This window comes from Pristiophorus japonicus, chromosome 2 (genome assembly GCF_044704955.1).
Source record: "Pristiophorus japonicus isolate sPriJap1 chromosome 2, sPriJap1.hap1, whole genome shotgun sequence".
NCBI lineage: Eukaryota > Metazoa > Chordata > Chondrichthyes > Pristiophoridae > Pristiophorus > Pristiophorus japonicus.
This window is the reverse complement of record NC_091978.1, coordinates 248,129,862-248,152,600: the sequence shown is the minus strand read 5'-3', so window position 1 is coordinate 248,152,600 and position 22,739 is coordinate 248,129,862. Positions and strand designations below refer to the sequence as shown.

General features: G+C 45.8%; 1 protein-coding gene across 5 annotated transcripts in view; it reads left to right on the top strand.

Annotated features, from left to right (window-relative positions):
- The window catches only part of LOC139245293 (bifunctional heparan sulfate N-deacetylase/N-sulfotransferase 4-like), a 976,369-nt gene that overhangs the window by 120,373 nt on the left and 833,257 nt on the right, over positions 1-22,739 (top strand). The gene's annotated exons all lie outside the window — the stretch shown is intronic.

Sequence of the window (22,739 nt, the reverse complement as noted above, 5' to 3'; positions counted from 1 at the left end):
TAAGCCTAATATTAAGGCTGGCCTCTGGTCTCCCTGTTAGCGTTTCCGACCAAGTTCAGGCCAAAAAGAAGGAAGGAAGGAAGGGAGGGAGGGAAGGAAATGAATTTATATAGTGCCTATTAGATATGTAAACCTGTAGATATCATGTTTAATCACCAGAAGGTTCATCCCCTGGAGTCCCAAGGGATCCCACAATCCCTTGGGAGCACCTGTACATAAGGAGACACGTATGGTGGCCCGGTATCGATGCAGACTTAGAGTCCTGCAGGCACAAATGTAATACATGTTCACAGTTAAGCAATGCACCCAGGGAGGCGCCACTAAGTTTATGGGCCTGGCCCTCCAAACCGTGGTCCAGGGTCCATGTCGACAATGCAGGCCCATTCTTGGGAAAAATGTTCCTTGTGGTTGTAGATGCGTACTCCAAATGGATTGAATGTGTGATAATGTCGGCAAGCACGTCCGCTGCCAACATTGAAAGTCTGCGGGCCATGTTTGCCATGCACGACCTGCCTGACGTCCTTGTAAGTGACAATGGGCCGTGCTTCACCAGTGCCGAGTTCAAAGAGTTCATGACCTGCAATTGGATCAAACATGTCACATCTGCCCTGTTTAAACAGTCAGACAGAGTGAGCAGTGCAAACAATCAACCAGAGCTTGAAGAGGGTAACTGAAGGCTCACTGCAGACTCGCTTATCCTGAGTCCTGCTTAGTTACCGCACAAGACCCCACTCGCTCATGGGGTTGCCCCCCCGCTGAACTGCTCTTGAAAAGGGCACTTAAGACAAGGCTCTCATTAGTCCACCCTGATCTACACGAACAGGTAGCGAGCAGGCGGCTTCAACAGAATACATATCATGATCGCGCAAATGTGTCACGTGAAATCGAGCTTAATGATCCTGTATTTGTGTTGAAGTATGGACAATGTCCCAAGTGGCTTCCTGGCACTGTCCTGGCCAAAGAGGGGAGTAGGGTGTTTCAGGTCAAACTTTCAAATGGACTCACCTGCAGAAAAAACTTGGACCAAACCAAACTCAGATTCACGGACTATCCAGAACAACCCACATAGACTTTACCTTTTTCGACCCTCCAACACATACACAACTGGCAACCGACCGAGCAGTTGACCACGAAGCAGAACCCATCACCCGCAGCAGCCCAGCGAGGGCCCAACAAACGACTCACCAAAATCAGCATTTGCACCGAGACGATCAACCAGGGAAAGGAAGGCCCCAGATCGACTCACCTTGTAAATAGTTACACTATTGACTTTGGGGGGGGGGGGGGGTGGTGGGGGGTGGGGGGAGTGTTGTTTCTATGTAAACCTGTAAATACCATGTTTAACCACCAGAGGGCTCATCCCCTGGCGTCCCAAGGGATCCCACAATCCCTTGGGAGAACCTTTACATAAGGAGGCCTCACAGGCTGGAGAGGCACTCTGAGACCTGTAATAAAGGACTACGGTCACACCATACTTTGAGCTTGCAGTATTTGGTCTGACTCTTTATTGGAAGGAAGGAAGTAAGGACGGAAGGAATGGTGGGTGGATGGGTGGGCGATATAGTGCCTTTCATGACCTCTGGACATTCCAAAGCACTTTACATCCAATGAAATACTTTTGGAGTATAAACTAAAACCGCCTATTTCCACCTCAGTAACATTGCCTGTCTCTGCCCCTGCCTCAGCTCATCTGCTGCTGAAACCCTCATCCATGCCTTTGTTACCTCGAGACTTGACTACTCCAACGCACTCCTGGCTGGCCTCCCACATTCTACCCTACATAAACTTGAGGTCATCCAAAACTCAGCAGACTGTGTTCGAACTCACACCAAGTCCCGCTCACCCATCATCTCTGTAGCTCGCTGACCTACATTGGCTCCCGGTTAAGCAGCGCCTCGATTTCAAAATTCTCATCCATGTTTATCAATCCCTCCATAGCATCACCCCTCCCTATCTCTGTAATCTTCAATCCCCTGAGATGTCTGTGCTCCTCAAATTCTGCCCTCTTGAGCATCCCTGATTATAACTGCTCAACCATTGGTGGCCATGCCTTCAGCTGCCTAGGCCCCAAACTCTGGAACTCCCTCCCTAATCCTCTATGCCTCTGTGCCTTTCTTTCCTCCTTTATGATGCCCCTTAAAACCTACCTCTTTGACCAAGTTTTTGGCCATCTGTCGTAATTTATTTGATTTGTCTTAAAACACTCCTGTGAAACGCCTTGGGACGTTTTACTACATTAAAGGCGCTATATAAATACAAATTGTTGTTGTAGTCACTGTTGTAATATAGGAAATGTAGCAGCCAATTTGCGTACAGCAATCTCCTACAAACAGCAATGTGATAATTACCAGATAGTCTGTTTTTGTTCTGTTGATTGAGGGATAAATATTGGCCAGGGCACCGGGGATATCTCCCCTGCTCCTCTTTGAAATAGTGTCATGGGAACTTTTATGTCCTATGAGTTTTTTTGCAAGAAAACAAAGCCAGCAAGAGGAATAATTTAATTGCAAACAAAAAATCAGTTATACAAGTTACTAGAATGGTGAAAATAGAATGTGATTTCAATTACAAATTAACTGTTCTATGGATAACCTATTGCACTATGTAGCTTTAACAATATAATCAAATAATAAAGAAAATGTCTGGAGTTGTAAACCTTACAAAAACGCAATTTTTGAAGCTGGATTGTCATAATTTTTAAAGTATACCGTAAGTTTGGCAAGCAGACTTTGCAATTACTTCTTCATGTTGAAAAGCTTCTGAAATACTGACATCTTATAATAGAAATATTAAACATCAAATGTACATGGCTTATAATTTGTAGTTTCAATCTGTAGCACTGGACAGTACAAAGAACTGCTGATGTGTTACTATTTTTAAATGGAAATTGTATAAACTTGTGGCTTTTAATTTGTGACCCTTATATGTTGGATGATTTAATGTAGTAGTGCCTCAGTATTTCTTAGAGTCTGGAGAAAAAACAAATTAATCTTCTAGTATTAAATTGTTCTGTGTCTAGGTACATAGTGATAACAAAAATTAGAGATTGTATCCTGCCTGAAATAATTGCATCTAAAATTCTTAAAGCCATCTTTCTGTAAATATTATTTAATTACCTCAGTCACTCAGAACAGCTTTATCAAATTTTCTACAAAGGTGAGAATCAATAAGTTTCCTATTCTCAGTCTTTAAATTTCTTTACCTCTTATACTTGAAACTATCTCTCCCCCCTCCAGCTCTGCCTTTTTTAATACTAGCCTGTCACTTGAATACCTCAGAAGGGCGTTTGCGATTTTAGGGTATAAATTTATCATGCATGGCAACACAAAACAGGCAATAGCAAGTCAGCAACCCGTTTTGTACTCCACCTGATTTTCTTTTCTGTTGAAATTCTACCTCTTTATTTTCATACTCAATTTTTCCTTTCCCCTCTTCTGAAGGCCCTTATACAATACAGTTCCATGGGTGTCAGTGGCCCTTTGGTGCCTCACACAACTGGCCATTCTCCATTTGTAAGCAGCGGAATCCAGTCTTGACCTCGCTTGATCCTATCCTCACCATATGTACACACTTTGTTGTGATGGTTTACTGGATTGTGAACCCTCGCTGATATTTTTTCCTCTTAGTTATCTAATGTATTGATACCAGTTCCCACATGCCCTGGGTAAGCTTGGCTAACTCAGCACAGAAGAGGAATCAGATCTGGTTTTGTGTTACACTGAGTGATGCTTTTACCCACGTAATCATTGGAAGAATATTTCCCTGACTTTTTAAAAAACTAAATCTGTGGAATGATTTCCTTTCCAAAGATTCAGTATGGTTTCCAGTGTGCACAGTCAGTCACTTTTATCATGTATGCAAGTTGCCTTCTTTGGACTGTGATGATTTTCTTTCTTTGTTTCGTGAAATATGAGCCAGATTCAGACATACTAAGGATGCTGGGTAACAATTTCATAACATCTACCCATTTGTCAATATTATGGACTGCATTTTCCTCTGCTGTACCACCCAAAACCAGGTGGTATATTGCTGGAAAATGAAGGGAAATTGGGGCTACTGCCACATTGCCATCCCAACCAGTGCTGCTGGAGATTCCCCCTCACTCCCCACCACAGAGCAATCAGCTGTCACCACTTCACCTCCCTGATTCTAAATAATGGTGAGGTGCAAGGCCCACAAAAAGCCCAATTTATCTGCTTCCTGCTTCTACAGCACCTACCCCAGGGATTGCAGAGAGTGGGGTGGCAAAAGGCCCCGGTGTAGCAGTGGCAAGCCTGCTCAGGAGAATATTGGCAGAAAAGAGCCTAATAGTTGTCTTCTCCTTCTCTCTTAAGGCCCCTTGCCTCTTGTTAGAGGTTGCTCAGCTCATGGAGAGCCTTGTTAAATTTTTCAAAATAATTCACAAATTAATTTCTTATGTTAATCCACTGAGTAGGGAATATGAACCATGTTGTTATGATGACAAAGAGCTGTAGAGATATCATATCGCCAGTGCAAACATGATCCATCGTTTTCAAGGTGCCTCCTGTTGTTTTCATGAAACTACAAGCATAACCTTTAACTCAACTTTCAATTATTAATGAAAGTTTAAGGGTTCCCACTGTGCAGATATGTTTGATTCTTCTGAATCCTCAAGTAGAGATGGGGGGGCGGGAATAAACACGACACAGAGCACTCAGAAAAGTGGTTTATATTTCTGAACGCCACCAAGTTTATTGAAATCCACCTGATAACTCATTCATTTGTCTTCCTGCTCAGATAAAGGATGTTGCTATTAGTTATATCAGTGTGACAATGTCTGCAGATTGCTCAGGATGCCCAGAGATTGTAAACTCTCTCAGTCTAGAAAATAGAGCTCATTTACAGCAAAAGCTATCAACCTTGCATTTCATTTTGAGTAGTATTAATTCACTGAACAGCAGAACAGCTTTGTTGCATTGTGACAGTGTATTTGTTCCACAGCAATGATTCCGGTGCCCAGGGAAAAGGTGTTGCATAATTTAGCTGGACTTTGCGGAGAACAAATTTCAAGTGTAATGATCCTATTAGACTGTAAGAGTTATATTAGCAGCTTCAGACAGGAAGTAATTAAATTTAGACAAGTTTGAACTTTGTAACAAAATGATTTATACAGATGGAATATGGCAATTCCCACTCTGAACAAATTATCCATAGGGAAATTGAAACTTCTGAATGACAGTAAAGGTTCATAATCCCTTGTCTGTAAGTCCCTGCCTCATCCACTCTGTTAATATGTAGCGCTTCACAGGAATTAAAATATCAAGCTTTTGACAGTATACATTGACCAAGCGCAACATAAAGCACAGTGCTTGAAATGATGTGGCTGTAGCTTTTATTCAAGAACACATTTCTTTTAGAATAATGTAGGAATTTTTAGGGTAGATAGAGATAAACTTTTTCTGCTGGTGGTGGAATTTAGGACAAGCGACCTAACCTTAAGATCAGAACCAGGCCATTCAGGAGAGAAGTTAGGAGACATTTCTTCACACAAAGGATGGTAGGAATATGCAACTCTCTCCCACAAAAAGCAGTAGATGCTAGATCAATTAAGAATTTTAAATCTGAGATGAATAGATTTTTACTAGCCAAGGGTATTCAGGGATATGGAGCCAAGATGGGTAAATGGAGTTAGGATATAGCTCAGCCATGAATGGCAGACTCGAGGGGTTCAATGGCCTACTCCTGTTCCTATGTTCCTATGATTGGGAGAATTATAGATGGGTATGGTCCATCATTGATTTCTGGGGTCAGTGCCACAGATTCAAGGCTAGTGAGGAAATGTATACACATTGTTGATTCACCTCTGACAATCTACCCTTTCTATAGAAGTTGTAAGACAGATTCTGGTGACTTACTTTTTAAATGACAAGTGAAACTGACTGCTTAATACATTAACAACAAAGTAAAAATTTGCTAAAAATTAATTCATAGAATCATAGATTCATAGAAATTTACAGCACTGAAGGAGGCCATTTTGGCCCATCGTTTCTGCACCGGTCAACAAGAGGCTATCCAGCCTAATCCCACTTTCCAGCTCTAGGTCCGTAATCCTGCAGCTTATGGCATTTCAGGTGCACATCCAAGTACTTTTTAAATGTGATGAGGGTTTCTGCCTCTAACACCCTTTCAGGCAGTGAGTTCCCAACCCCCCACAACCCTCTGCGTGAAGAAATTTCCCCTCAAATCCCCTCTAAACTTTCAACCAATTACTTTAAATTTATGCCCCCTGGTTGTTGACCCCTCTGCTAAGGGAAATAGGCCCTTTCTATCCATTATATCTCAGCCCCTCATAATTTTATGCACCTCAATGAGGTCTCTCCTCAGCCTCCTCTGATCCAAGGAAAACAAACCTAGCCTATCCAATCTGTCCTCATAGCTAAGATTCTCCATTTCCGGTAATATTCTCGTAAATCTCCTCTGTACCCTCTCCAGTGCAATCAGGTCCTTCCTGTAATGCGGTGACCAGAACTGCACGCAGTACTCCAGCTGTGGCCTAACTAGTGTTTTATACAGTTCAAGCATAACCCCTCTGCTCTTGTATTCTATGCCTTGGCTAATAAAGGCAAGCATTCCATATACCTTCTTAACTACCTTATCTACCTGGCCTTCTACCTTCAGGGATCTGTGGATATGCACTCCTAGGTCCCTTTGTTCCTCTACACTTCTCAGTGTTCTACCATTTAATGTGTATTCCCTTTCCTTGTTAGCTCTCCCCAAATGCATTACCTCACACTTCTCCGAATTAAATTCCATTTGCCACTGTTCGGCCCACCTGACCAGTTGATGGATATCTTCCTGCAGTCTGCAACTTTCTTCTTCATTATCAACCACACAGCCAATTTTTGAATCATCTGCAAACTTCTAAATCATACCCCCTATATTCAAGTCTAGATCATCGATGTATACCACAAAAAGCAAGGGACCTAGTACTGAGCCCTGCGGAACCCCTCTGGAAACAGCCTTCCATTCACAAAAACACCCACCAACCATTACCCTTTGCTTCCTGCCTCTGAGCCAATTTTGGATCCAACTTGCAACTTTGTCCTGGACCCCATGAGCTTTTACTTTTGTGACCAGTCTGCCATGTGGGACCTTAACAAAAGCTTTGCTAAAATCCATGTACACTACATCATACGCACTGCCCGCATCGACCTTCCTGGTTACCTCCTCGAAAAATTCAATCAAGTTAGTCAGACACGACCTTCCCTTAACAAATCTGTGCTGACTGTACCTGATTAATCTGTGTCTTACTAAATGTAAATTTATCCTGACCTTCAGGAATTTTTCCAATAATTTTCCTACTACTGAGGTTAGGCGAACTGGCCTGTAATTACTCGTTCTATCCCTTTCTCCCTTCTTAAACAAAGGTACCACATTAGCAGTCCTCCAGTCCTCTGGCACCACACCTGAAGCCAGAGAGGATTGGAAAATGATGGTTAAAGCCTCTGCTATTTCCTTTTTTGCTTCGCTTAACAGCCTGGGATACATTTCATCCGGGCCTGGAGACTTATCCACTTTCAAAGCTGCTAATCCCCTTAATACCTCCTCTCTCACTATATTTATTTCATCTAATATTTCACATTCCTCCTCCTCAATAGCAGTGTCTGTATTGCCCCTCTATTTGGTGAAAACAGACGAAAAGTATTCATTAAGAACCATACCCACATCTTTTGCCTCCACACAAAGATTTCTCTCGTGGTCTCTAATAGGCCTTACCCTTTCTTTAGTTATCCTCTTGCTCTTAATATATTTTGGGTTTTCGTTTATTTTACTTGCCAAGAATTTTTCATGCTCTCTTTGCTTTCCTAATATTCCTTTTAATTTCACCCCTGGACTTTCTATACTCCTCGAGAGATTCTGCCATATTTAGCCCTCGGTATCTGTCATAAGCTTCCCTTTTTTTCTTTATCCTCCCCTGTATGTTCCAACACAAGGTCTGCAAGCACTGGCACCTGTAATGCATACACCTCTAAGTAAACCGAAAAATTTGTTGGAATGAGGAATATGGGGAAGATAAGTGAGCCCACATGTAGAGGCCAGCAACCACCTTCTATAAGTTTATGAACATGCAGCATGCAGATATGTTGTGCTGGCAGTATACTTGGTGTTTGTTGCTTTCCACAAGGCAAAGACATTGTTATGGCAACAGTGGACAGTGCCCTGGTAAAGCATGGGCATGGGTAAGAAAATGAACAATTGCCTGAATGCTGCATATTCTTACTCTGTGAAGCTGCATTTATGTATTCCTTATCTGCTCTCGAGATTTGTGCACAGGTGAGCCAACGCTAACTCAACCAATTCCATTTGGAGCCGCTCGTCTACAGAGGATCTCCCACTGCTCTAAAAAGGCTCACCCTTCTTCACGGGACCTAAAAAGTTGCTTTCTCAAATGGTGCCTTGGGCTTTGCTGCAGTTATTTTTCACCATGAATGTCATAACCTTTTTAAGGTCACCTGGCAGTGGATTATTGCACACAGTGGCCGCGATTTCTCTACATGCGGTGGGATCGATGCGGCTGGGGTTAGTGGCGTGTTGAAAACCCGCTCCCGTTCCCGACTCGAGTCTGCTTTCTCTCCTGAATCTTCCCATGATTAGACTTGTTAAGCCCAGCCTACGGGCTTCCTGGCCAATTAAGAGGAAGCTGGGCTGATGACGTCAATTGATGACGTGTCATCAGACAGTTTCCTTAAGGGGACATGTCCACAATGGTTTTGACAGTTCTTCTATCAGTGTCCTGCAGCATTGAGGTGCTGCAAACACTGAGAAGCACTGCGCAGAGGTGCACAGCTGCACCCAGGCTCACCATGTTGCAGGGTTTCAACAACTTTATTGAAGCCCAGCAATCTGCTCTCACACAGATCTCTAGCCATGATGAGAAAATACCCAAGAGCAAGGGAACTATAGGAGAATACATGAATAATTAAAATGCCTCTCTGAGTGATGTAGAGTGCAGAGTTTTACTCAGCCACCACACGTTGTGCCTGAAGTTACAGGGCTGTCTACATGAACTAGTGAATGAGATACTGGACCACCTCCATCCCTATTGACATTGATTATGCGGCAGCCACCCACCTCACTTCCTCCTCCCACAGCTGCTTCAGGACTGAATTATAAAGCATGCTGTGCACTGTGTGATAAGCACAAATAAGAGGGGTGGCAACCATTGCATTATAAACCCTTTTTTGTTGTTTTTCATTCTTTCTATGCTAGTACGGCATCAAATTTTATAAAACCTTCCTGCGTTGGAATGAAATTGAGGAGCTAGATTTTCCGCTCTTTTGCGCCTCGGTTTGTGCACTCGAGGGGGGCGATAGATGGTGTTTCTTGTCATAACGCCGTTCATCCAGGTTTTAGCGCCCAGCCGATAAATTAGGTTCCTGATTTGCGGCAGCACAAAAACTTACCGCCCTGCCCTCCAGTTTGACTGAAATCATGACTTCAATCATTGTGCAAACGACCCGGATGGAAAACTCGGTCCTTACACCCCAAATAACATCCGCCCCAGGAAATGTCTGAAAAACCCAGCATTCCCAGGGTGCAACAGGCGGTATGGGCAGTGTACTTAAATGGAGGGAGGAGGATCCTACATTGCCGGTCACATTGACTGCAGTGGTTGCGCACACCACGTTGAGTGAAGCTCCGACTTGCAAACGGCAGTTTTATTTGCCATTACACTCTACATACAAGGTCAGGGAGAGAATTTAATGGGGCATTACTAGTTCGCCAGTGTATCATGCTGGTTGCTATTGGCAGGCAGCTTCAAGTTAGAAGAAGAGCTGCTGGCCATGTCGGGTCATGGATGAGGAGAGACCAAAGACGTCTGGGGAGGAAGCCTTACCTCCCACGGGTTTACAGGGATGAATGCTCATACCTCCAGCTCTCTGAGGAGCAGTGTGTGAGAAGACTGCACTTCTGAAAGGAAGTTCTGACAGAAATATGCCATTTCCTACAGGCAGACCTACAGCCTTCCAGCGCGAACAGGACTGTGCTGCCCATCGCAGTGAAGGTGACTGTGGTGCTGGCCTTCAATGCCTCCAGCTCCTTATAGATAGCAGCAGGGGACAAATGCAGCATCTCACAATACGCCACACATCGCTGCATTCGTCATGTCACAAAGGCTCTTTACACCTGCAGAATGGACTTCATAAAGTTCCCAATGAGCAGGGAGAGCCAGAATGAGAAGGCATGTGGGTTTGGCAGAATTGTCGGCTTCTCGAGGGTTCAAGGAGCCATTGTCTGCACAAACGTCACCTTGCGAGCAGCATTCAACAAGGCAGAGGTACTCAGAAACTGAAAGGGATACCACACCCAAAAAATTTAGCTGGTGTGCGACCACACTCAGCGCATCCTCGCAATGAATGCCCGGTATCCAGGTGCTTTCATCTTGCATGAGAGCAGTGTGTCACAAATGTTTCAACGACAAAGGGAACATAAGACCATAAGAACATAAGAATTAGGAACAGGAATAGGCCATCGAGCACCTCGAGCCTGCTCCGCCATTCAATAAGATCATGGCTGATCTGGCCGTAGACTCAGCTTCACTTACCCGCCTGCTCCCCGTAACCCTTAATTCCCTTATGGTTAAAAATCTATCTATCTGTGATTTGAATAAATTCAATGAGCTAGCCTCAACTGCTTCCTTGGACAGAGAATTCCACAGATTCACAACCCTTTGGGAGAAGAAATTCCTTCTCAACTCGGTTTTAAATTGGCTCTCCCATATTTTGAGGCTGTGCCCCCTAGTTCTAGTCTCCCCGACCAGTGGAAACAACCTCTCTGCCTCTTGTCTAACCCTTTCATTATTTTAAATGTTTTTATAAGATCACCCTTCATCCTTCTGAACTCCAACGAGTAAAGACCAAGTCTACTCAATCTATCATCATAAGGTAACCCCCTCATCTCCGGAAACAGCCTAGTGGATCGTCTCTGTACCCCCTCAAAAGCTAGTATATCCTTCCTTAAGTAAGGTGACCAAAACTGTATGCAGTACTCCAGGTATGGCCTCACCAATACCCTGTACAGTTGCAGCAGGACCTCCCTGCTTTTGTACTCCATCCCTCTCGCAATGAAGGCCAACATTCCATTCGCCTTCCTGATTACCTGCTGCACCTGCAAACTAACTTTTTGGGTTTCATGCACAAGGACCCCCAGGTCCCTCTGCACCTCAGCATGTTGTAATTTCTCCCCATTCAAATAATATTCCCTTTTGCAGGGCTGGCTGCTCAGGGACAAAGGATATGGCCTAGTCATCAGGCTCATGACCCCCTTCACAACCCAACCACAGAAGCCGAGCAGCACTACAATAAGAGCAATGCAGCCACCCGCAACATCATTGAACAGACAATTGGGGTGCTCAAGCAACACTTCCGATACCTGGACCACTTTGGAGGCAACCTTCAATACTCCCCTCAACAGGTCTCGGAATTTTTTGTAGTGTGCTGCATGTTACACAACTTGGCCATCATGAGGGGCCTGGCATTGCCAGTGGGGATTGCAGGCCCACCTCAGGAGGAGGAGGATGATGAAGAGGAGCCTGGCAAGGCCCCGATTGCACAGTCACCCCATCCACGGGGAGGCCGTGTGGAGATGCTGCTGGAGCAAGAGCCGCACATCACCAGCTCATAATCGGTTTGGGTGACTGGAGTAAGGTGAGGGATGCATCGAATACTGGCCATGCTATGTGCCATCATACAGGCACATCTACGCTGAGCCTTTGAATTATACAAACGACACCAACAGCAAAGGGTCAAAGTGACATTTTTATCAAAAATGGTAACAAGCAATTCACCCCCAACAGAACCAAACGAGGCAATAAACCCTCAGAACCAAATGATACAATAAACCGCGTTCTGCTGTAAGTAATTGAACATCAAGTACATTATTAAAAAACAACTATTTACAGGCATTTTCATAAAATAGTTAGGCATCTGCAGAAGGCTGTCCCACCTCTTAATGGGACTTGGCCTGAGATTTCCCCCCCCCCCTTCCCTTCATCCCTGAGATTTCCCCCCCTTCCCTTCATCCCATGCCTGCTTCTACTCCTCAATGAGGTCTCAGTGCCTACAGCAAGGTCGCTTGAGTGTTGTTGTGTTAGTGGGGCAGACAGTGCAGATGGAATATGAGGACACCCTGGACCAGCTTTAGCCTTGTAAGGGCTGGCTGTGGACTACTGTGCCTCGTCATCGGCAGAAACAGTCATCGGTGGCTCGGGTGTGTACCGCGTACGGTGCATGGTTGAAGAGACAGTGGTGGGAGCCAGAATGCTGTCATCCTGAGGAAGGACAGCACTTTCCATTTCCTGGGAGCCACTGAGACTCTGACGGGGCTGGGCCTCAATATCCAGAGCACGATGAGACTCCACAACCTGCTGGCCTGCTTCGGCACCATCCCTTCCCCATTAGTCAGTGGAGAACACAGAGAGGATGGCACCAGTCATCGACCGCATCACATCACAAAGCTGCTGCGTAGCTTGTGCCTGCGATTCGATCGATGTTGCAACGTGATCAATGGCACACGCCGTACACTCTGGATTGCCACTGTCGCTGTTGGAGCCCAACTGCCTCTGTGAGTGGGCAATGATGGCCTCGCTGGAGATGAGTTGCATCATAAATGCATGATGCTGCCTTCGCAACAATCGCAGAAAGTTTGTCAATACACTCTGAGATCCGACCCAATGCAGCCATGAGCTCACGGTGCATGTTTTCCCTGGACATTTCCACCAAGTCCAGTTCCATGTCGGCCTGTTGATGAGTAGACCTACTTTGCTGACTCACCCTCCAGAGACCTGGCCTCCGAGATGCCCCTCTCGCTGCTCGTTGCTGTTGGTGACTGAGGCCAGGAGCCTCCGATGACTCAAAGTCGGGGAAGTTGGGCTCATCCCCAGATGTGCTTTCTTGCGACTGGACTGCAGGTGATCTTTATGAAACCCATATCAGCAGTGGGAATGTATTGCGAGAAAGGTTCTCAATGATTAGGGAACAAGAGGGTATGTACATCCTTAATTAAGAGGTAATGGCTGGAGAAGTCAACCTTCAGCTTTCTGATGCATTGTGAAACCCACAGCACAGGGTGCATGACTTTGAGAATGGGCAGAGACATGAAGGACTTCACATAGTCATGTTGGAAGGATAGCAGGCATACATAAATGTGAAGGGTACTTATCCTGAACATCCTGCTAAGGTCGTTCAACTTTTTGCGGCATTGGGTGCCAGTTCTGCATGCAGACACCTCCTGGGCAATTTCACGCCATATCCTTTTGAAAATTGTTGGCAGCGGTCTCCCTCCCCTAACCAGATGGAGTGATGTCCACCTCCTCTCCACTGTGTGGACTAAGGCCTCACCTGGCATGCTGCCTGCCCTCCTGCTGCTCCATCTCTGCAGAACTGCTAGAAGTCGGGTGGGTCATCTGTGCATGCGCGGAAAAAGCCGCCACACCCTGAAATAATGTCTGTGCGCGGGAAAACAAAAACGCAACTGCGCATGCGCAAAATGGCTGCCTCTTTTAATGCCGTGATTTTCAGCTCGGGCGCACAAAGTCCATTGTGTAATGCCTGATTTAATGCCTCCAATCATGGATCCTCATATTTTTTGCCGAAATTTCCAGTCAAAGACACAAACTCTTTTCAGTTGGTATTGGACCGCCCCGAAATCAGGAAAGACGAAAATCCAGCATAGTGTTTTGAGGTTTTATTGATTTTTCTCCCTCACTAAATTAAATTTGGCTCTGCAGGAGAATAACATCAGCAATCTAAAACCGTTTCACAGAGTGCATCTCATGGCGAACATGTACTATTGGACTGGTGCCATCACACTGCTCTAGACGTGGCAGTTGCCAGAAATTAGCCAGCCTAACACACGTTTTAACGCAAATTTTGCGTTAAAAGTGTTTTTTGTCGTTAAAAAAATTTAATGCCATTTTGCTAATTTGGCCAGTGCTTTAATGCCGTCATTAAAAAATAACGACCGCCTTTTTTCAAAATCATTTTTGTGACATCACGCGGCGTCAAAAATAACGATATCGCCGTTTTTGTGAATTTGCCCAATAATGACATTTTTAAAGACAGTGTTAAAAACCGCACAAAAAAAGCTTCTCTTACCTGGTCGAGTCAGATCAAAATCGTCGATAATGGTGCCATCTTGGAAAATGGGGCTACAGTTCAGCGAATTAAATCTTTTGGAGGGAAGGCTGCGTTTTACAGATTGAGCTTTTAATGAGTTTAAAATTAAAGTTTAAGGACATTTAAGGACATTGCGAATGAGACACTGCATAAGTTTGGTTTAGTTGAAAAAATAATTTGAAATTTATTAAACATTTGTACACTTGTACTTAAGAGCAACTTTCTTAACTTTAATAAAACATTTTTGGATTATATTAAACTTTTAAATTAACGTCACTTAAATAACAATAAAGCAAACAAGCAACCAACCATAACAACAACAAAAGAACACACAACAACAACCACAGCAACAAACTTCAGCTGCAGCCACCTCTTCTCCACCTCCCCCCCCCCCCACCTACTGCCACCCCCCTCCCCCCACCCCCACTCCTTCTTGCCCTTGGCATTAGTCTTGCCCGTTACTGCAAGCTTACCCCAAACCCGGTGACCCAAGCTGTCTTTTAGTAGTTTTGTGGGTAAGATGTTGGGGGACAGACAAGGGAGACAGCAATGGAGGCTGTCGAAAACCTGGGGCTGCAGAAGGCCCGGCTTCGGATGCTCCAGCCTGTTGCTCAACCTGCTCACTGTCTGGTTAGATTGGTCTGGGGATTGGAGTGGGATCAGTCGAGACCGTCAATTGCCTTTGGGCATTGACAGCCTTGGTATTTTCACGTGTTGCAGCTACTATCTGCAACATGCCCTCCCTAATCTCGGCAGAAAGTGCTGCTATACTTCCCGACCTGCCCTCCCTAATCTCTGCAGAGAGTACTGCTATACTTCCCGACCTGCCCTCCCTAATCTCTGCAGAGAGTACTGCTATACTTCCCGACCTGCCCTCCCTAATCTCGGCAGACAGTACTGCTATACTTCCCGACATGCTCTCCCTAATGTCATCAGATAGTGCTGCGATGCTTCCCGAGATCACACCCATGGCTTTGAGGAGCGGTTTGTTGAGCTGGATGCTCTCCCCAGTCATTCCCATCAAATCTACCACTTCCCGTTCAGGCTGCATTTCGTCACGGCAGTCTTGATGTCTCAGCCTCCGCACAGATGCCAGATGGCCTGCTGCTGCCCTGGGTGTGGTGTCTTGCAACCCATTGGGACCCGGGACCTCGCATGGTGGATAACCGTAAAATGTTCCCTCCTGCATAGTGCTGGCTGCAGATGTAGCTCTTTGTGCCTGCGTGGCTTCCTCTAAAGTAAACAACATCATCTCTCCCTCCTCTCCCCGTCCCCCCCCCCCCCACCATATCCATTTGTTCCTCCTCCTCCTGTGGATGTTGGTCAGGATGGCTAAGGTCGGTGTCATCCAATTCCGCTTGTGGCGAGCTGGCGGGGTCTTCTCCAGTAATGGATGTTTCTGAATCAGCTGCAAAATATAAAAGAACAGACGACTGGTTAGCAGCAGAGGAGGGGGCAGGGTGACATGAGTAGGCTCACATAGCACAGGCTCATTTGAAGGACCACAACGAAGAACCATCGCAAAAACCGAAACCTAGCCCACTCAGTACTTAACATTGAGCCAACCCAGACTGTGGATTTTGCAGGACTTACTACTGTCACACCTGAATATGGGCTCAGCATCCGCACAGATGGTTGATCTCTGCGATACACCAATCAGACCTGCAACACGACTTTCGAGGTGTGTGAGTGGGATCAGTATTGCCGGACCGTCACCAGTTTTCCGTTGCTGTTGCGATGCTGGGACAACTTTCTCTGCAAAGAAAGCATTATAAATTTTTAAGAGAAGGGCCTTCTGCTGATACACACAGATAATCATCAAAGCTCTTATACCATTTGTGTGCAGTTAATTAAGTGATCTGTTTAATGTCCTTTTACTTGCATGTTGTTAATCACGAAAACGCCGAAGTGCAGTGAAGAAATAAAGCAGTTTTTATAATGTGTGACGATCAGATGCCCAGCGAAACCAAGATGGGCCACATTTCCAATTTAAGTAATTGGAGTGCATAAATAAAAATATTACGTATTCTGGCTGTCCCACAAAGGTCATGCCACCTCTTCCTGCATTGGCAGAGTCCACAGAGGTAACCTGCTCGGCAACATGTTTCCATGCTTCTTTCATTGCAGATGGGTGCAGTTTCCCTTTATCCTTCTTTCCAATCTGGTCCCATCCTCTCTCTACAGCACCTGCCAGGGCCTCATTTGCATCCTGGGTAAACTTCCTAGCCCTCTTCCTTCCCAAATCATCCTATAATTTTGTTCTTGCGGCAACTATGTGGAAGTATGGGGAACTCCCCTAGAACTTTAAATTCCCTTTCAAAATGGCTGATTCAGACTTGGAAGTGTATTGCGCATGCGCAGGCACACCCGTCACGTGAGAAGCAAGTGAATTTTTTTTTTCTGCGCATGCGCAGAACGGCCGTTTTTTTTAATCGTGAAATATTTAATTTCTGTCGTTAAAAATTTTGCTTTTTTAACCAAAAGGAAAAAAATGTTTGGCAAAATTTAAGCGTTTATTTTTTGACGTTATTTCAATGACAAAAAAAAATGTAATTAACCACAAATAACTTCAAAAAATGGTGATATTGTTATTTGGGCAAATTTTGTTTCTACTTATGAAATGCTTTTAGCATTGTTTCAGAGTGAAGTCGCTCCTGAAGTAAGGATCCCATTGGATAACATAGAGCAAGATCAAAAGTCTTACATTGCCTTCCCCCACAGGGCTAGATTTTACACCTTTGTGCGGATCGCCCAAAAATGGACATTATTTCCGGCTTGGCGGTAAAAATGGGTTTTCAGATCGCCGGCTTGTCGCTCGTTCTCAAAGCTCCTAGTCTCCATTTTTGAAATTGGGTGTTACCGCGAGCGACATAAAATGGGCGTTAGTGTTAAATCTCTCTGACCTTCTGTCGTAAAGTATTACCGTCCTTAGCAATGGTATGGCAATCCTCAATTTCCGAGATTCAGGAGGTCAAGGGTCATCATGACATGTGCAGAAGAGGAGATAGAGAGAGAGGGAGCTGAGAGGGAGTGAAGGTGTCTGTGGGTGTGGTGTGGCTGCTTTGGGAGGAAGGAGGGAGAGTTTAGAGCTTTAGAGCAAATTGGGACAAAAAAAATTAGCTGTTACCAGCCAGATATTTGCCCGAATTTGGTGCCTATAATGGAGGGAGAGGAGGAGGTGACACAGCACCCTGTGGAGACTGACACTGGCGAAAGCAGTGAGCTGGGAGAGGAGCACATTGGAGGGTGCAAAAGAGCGAGGAGGTTCTCGGACGAGGCAAATGCCTCCCTCCTGCAGGAGGTCGAGTTACGCTGGCGTGATTTGACCCAGAAAGGGCATGGGAAGCCCGCCCAGAAGATATGGGCCAGGATAGCAGAGGTGGTCTCGTCGGCGACCAACAAGGTGCGTGAGGGCAACCAATGCCGTAAACAATGGAACGACCTTGACGGATTCGAAAGAGTAAGTATTACGTTTATTTACATGTACTTATGTATTTATATAATTTGATTTGTAAAAGTCATGAGTGACTTTCATCAGATGTGAGGTCTTTCATTTTTACTGGGAATGTTAAACTCAAAGCCTGTGGTCACGGTGCACGTCTTTAGGTAAAGAATGATAATTTTCATAATAAGCATGATTGCATCTGTCGGATATATGTTGTATCAGTGTCTGTGACAGTACCTAGCAATGATATCATGTAACGATCTCATGCCATATCATCCTGTTACCTTTTAAAGAAGAAGCTATCGACGATGAGGTCCGTGCAGAGGCAAACGGATGGGGGGTCACCAGTCACCAGCGACATCACTGACATGGAGGAGCAGGTGCTCGCACTCGTGGGGAAGCACATACGGATGGCCACGCAAGCAGCTGCAGACCCTGAAGTGATGCCACGTGAGTAAAGTATAAACCATTGCGTGATGTAAAGTCAATAGATATTACACCCACTCATATCCGAACAATCATATCTAGATGGTTTCTAAAATTGTCGTAGAAATAATGCTGGCCTAATGAAAATCATTGCAATGCACAATATGTGTTGATGGTTATGAAATGTGATGTCTGTGATGATTTTGATAGCGATGGTGCTTTTGTCGTGCATATGCTGTGTGTAGTGCTGGACTCACCTTGTGACCCTAACACCCCCTTCTCCTCTAATAACCTCATTTGTGTTTTGCAGCTCAGCCAGCAGCGCAGCCCCAGTCAAGACCACAGAGGCCAGAAGGTGGGGGCACGGGGCCGGACTCGCCAGACGATCCTACATCTGGTCCGATTCTCGTCCGTCAATCCACTGGGTTTATTCTCTACAAATGAGAGAACGGATTTTGAGGAACCTGCATCGCCGGGCTCCAGAAGGCATTCCACCCCAAGACCATCTAGTGTTCCACCGGCCATTCCCGCCTCTACTCTGGAGGTACCGGATCCAAGCATCTCGCCACAGGACACCCCATTTGTCCCCAGGACGGCGCCGACCCCGCGGAGGTTTCATGAATGCAGCAAGTCTGGTCCACGAACGCCACATGAGAGCGGAGAGATGGTACAATTGTCCAGGAGAAATGTAGACATTGGTGACCAGATCCTCGATGCATTGGGGGGGCATATCCCGACAGCTGGCCACCATGACTGAGTCCATTCCACGGATGGCGGAGGGCCTGGAGGCGATAGCCAGGAACACTCCTGGCACAGGCCTCCCATGGTCCTGGAGCACGGCACTCCACCCCTAGGTTCCGCACCACCAGTGCCAACAACAGATGAGAGCAAGGATCAAGATCCTGCTTTTGCATCAGAGAATGTTACTACCTCAGCACCCCCCGCTCCCGTACCCGTGCAACCAACGCCCCTGCCTTCATCCTCCTCAATGAGGCAGTCTTCGGCCAGGCGGCATGGAGCAAGGAAAGGAAGGGCTAGAGGTGGGGAAAAGAAGGGGAGGGGGGATGGAAAGTGAGGTGCATGTCCGCAGGTGATGGCTGTGTTATATCTCCATCTGCGTGTATGCAATTTGTTGTAATGTATGGGGGGAGGGGACCACCCTCCTGCTTTGCCTTTGTATTCTGTGTTGCTGGACATGTTGACCATTTGATTGATGTCAATGGTCGAAAAAGTGGGATGGGGGTGCGGTGTTTTGCCCGTGATACTTATGATTTCAAACCAATGGTTGTCGTAAATGTTTTTTATTCAACATAACCTTGTTGCGCATTGTCTCAGATAGCTGGACCGTTACACACTGGTGATTCCTTAACATGAAAGGGTTAAATAAAACTTAACTTGAATCAACTTAAACTTTAACTGGCACCAAGGTGATGCCCACCATTGATGTCTGAGCTGCACACACACAGCAGTGTGTCGGCTTTATCAATTACAGCAACATCCTTTCAGGTAAATCACTCATTTACGAGCTCCTGATGTAAGATTCTTGCAGTTATGTAATCACCACGGGCCCTTTCCTGCGGTCTGGAGGGGGTCGTGGGCATGGTTGCATATTCAGCCTGATTGTCTGGTCCTAGCTCAGCGTCCAGCTCCTTGTGCTCCTCTTCCTCTCTCTCCTGAGATGGACCATCAGTCCCTTCTGGCAATTCTTGTCCCCTCCCGATAACCAGGTTGTGCAGCATGGAGCACACGATCACAAATTTAGCTACTTGCTCAGGGTTATATTGTAGCTCCCCTCCTGAATGCTCCAGGCATCTGAAGCGCTGCTTCAGCACAGTTATTGTTTTCTGGACCACATTGCATGTGTCTCTGTGGCTCGAGTTGTATCACTTCTCGGCCTCGATGCTGGTGTCACGCAGCGGGGTCATCAGCCAGGTGGCTAAGCCATATCGATTGTCACCAAGCATACAGCATTGTCCTTGTGGCTGACTCTTAAACATGTCACAGACAATGCTCTCATGCACGATGTGAGTCTCATCGAAGTTACCTGGACATTTGGCATTCACTGCCATTATTATCTGGTTGTGGTCGACAACTAATTGGACCTTCAGGGAGTGATATCCTTTTCTGTTACGAAAATGCTCTGGGTCATGAGAAGTTGCCCGCATGGTGATATGACTACACTGTATTGCTCCCTGCACCCTGGGGAACTTAGCAATGTGGTAGAATGTTCCAGCCCTGTCAGTCTGAGCCTCCATGGTCATGGGGAAGCTAATAAAGTCCATCCTACGCGCGTACAGGGCCTCCGTGACGTGTCTAATGCAGCAACATGTGGCATAGTAAGACAGAGTGGAAATCTCGACCACGGAGGCCCGAAAGGAACCGGATGCGTACAAAGACAGTGCCACGCTGACCTTGACCTCGATGGACAGTGATGTCCTGATGGCAGGCTGCACATCTGGCCTGATGAGCTCGCATCAGTGTTCACCACCTTGTGGAAGCGCAGTCTCCGAAGGCAGGTGTGCTCGGACACGTCGAGGTAAGGCCTCTTTTCCCTGTAAGTGCAGGGTGTGTATCGTCTGGACATCCTCCTCATTCTGGAATGTCTCAGGTTGGGCATATAATGATGTGCATTAGACGTTGTGCCATTTGCACTCTGCAGCATCTGAATATTAATCGATGCAGGCTGAGAAATGGCTGGCCCCATTCCAATGAAAGTCTAATAGCAATTGATCAGATGCAATAATTTCCACACTAAAAGACACCTACAGTAAAACCCAATCATCCAGAGTCTGAAAAGATGTCTGTTGAGATGGTCACTTCAACTGAGAAGAACTCCAGAGTCAATCCAAACTCCCCCGAAGTTGAAGCAGCCTTTTTAATGAAGCGACCTGCGATTTGAAAAATGGCGCCCACAGCGCTGTGATTTATTCAGAACAGTTCCCCTTTTTCAGAGCAGTGTTTTGGGTGAGCGATATTGTGGGCGAGATGTGTGCGAGGTGGTGAAAGTGACGTTGGGCGATCTCCTGGGCGTTAGTTTCGGCAAATGCAATCTTTGCGACAAAAAAAAGTGGGCGCTCGTTATTATTGAATCTCGGCGTGAATGACGTGCCGAAAGTAACGCTGGGTGATATTATGGGCGTTGGTTTCGCCTATTCTGATGATTCCGCCCCAAAAACGTGGGCAGGTGGTATTATTTTTTCCCAGCGTTATGTACATGGTGAAAGTAACGCTCGCCGATAAGTGTCCGAAAAATGGGTGTCAGTTTCCATTTTGTAGTTAAATGGGCGACATCTGGGCATTATACCTCATTTCAGCGGTAAAATGGAGGTTAAGTGGCCGTTATGCATGTAAAAATAATGGAAAATCTAGCTCATGATGTGGTGCTAAGCTGTACAGACCAGGAAAGTCATAGGGTTGATCTTTATGGTCTGTGGTGGAATTTTTTGTTCCAGGTGAGACTTAAGGGGTAAATTTACAATTTCATGCTCCTGACAAGGAGCTTCCCTGCCACTGGTGCATATTGAAAATCCAGTCAGTGCTGTGTATTATTTTACGCCCATTAATGATCAGAAAATCATGTGTAGCGTGACCCAGAATTTTTGATATGCACTCCCACTCACCACTGACAAAAGAGACATTACCCGTTTGACAGCCTTCTGCCAATATCAGTTTTAGCCAGATTCCATGAGGCATCCAGGGGAAACTATCACGACCATATCCCTTCCTTCCTGTGGAGAGGCATATAGCCTCAAATTGATATTTCCACACAGTCGTGTGACTGAAATTGGGAATCAACCCGAATACTACCTCTGAAGTTTGACATTGCCCTGCGCCATTAAGCTGCAATTGTCAGTATCTGTTACTGTTTAAAAATGGAACAGTTCAATAGAATTAGTGTCCTTTTCTATCTTTTTGCTGAATTTTTTTAAGCAATGAGTGTTGATGGTATTATGAACGCTTTAGCTAAGAGATCTTGAGGTGATGGAACTGAACCGGTGTGACAAAATCAGTGAAAGTACGCTGAATTAATGACTGTATCTCTATCGGTAGTCTATTTCATGATGTTATTCAGCAAAACAACTCCTCCATGCCAGATATCCCAAAAACATCATTGTGACTGTCATCGAACTACAGTACGCGGACGACGCTTGCGTCTGCGCACGTTCAGAGGCTGAACTCCAAGCCATCGTCAACACCTTCCCAAGGCGTATGAAAGCATGGGCCTTACATTAAACATCCGTAAGTCAAAGGTTCTTCACCAATCTGACCCCGTCACACAGCACTGCCCCCCGGTCATCAAAATCCATGGCGCGGCATTGGACAACGTGGACCATTTTCCATACCTCGAGAGCCTACTATCAGCAAGGGCAGACATCGATGACGAGGTCCAACACTGCCTCCAGTGTACCAGCGCAGCCTTCGGTCACCTGAGGAAGAGAGTGTTTGAAGACCAGGACCTCAAATCTGGCACCAAGCTTATGGTCTACAGGGCAGTGGTGATACCCGCTCTCCTATATGGCTCAGAGACATGGACTATATACATCAGACACCTCAAAGCACTGAATAAGTACCACCAGCGCTGCCACCGCAAGATCTTGGAAATCCACTGGGAGGATAGATGCACCAATGTGAGTGTTCTCACTCAGGCCAACATCCCCAGCATCGAAGCACTGACCACACTTGACCAGCTCTGTTGGGCGGGTCACACCGTCTGCATGCCCACCACGAGA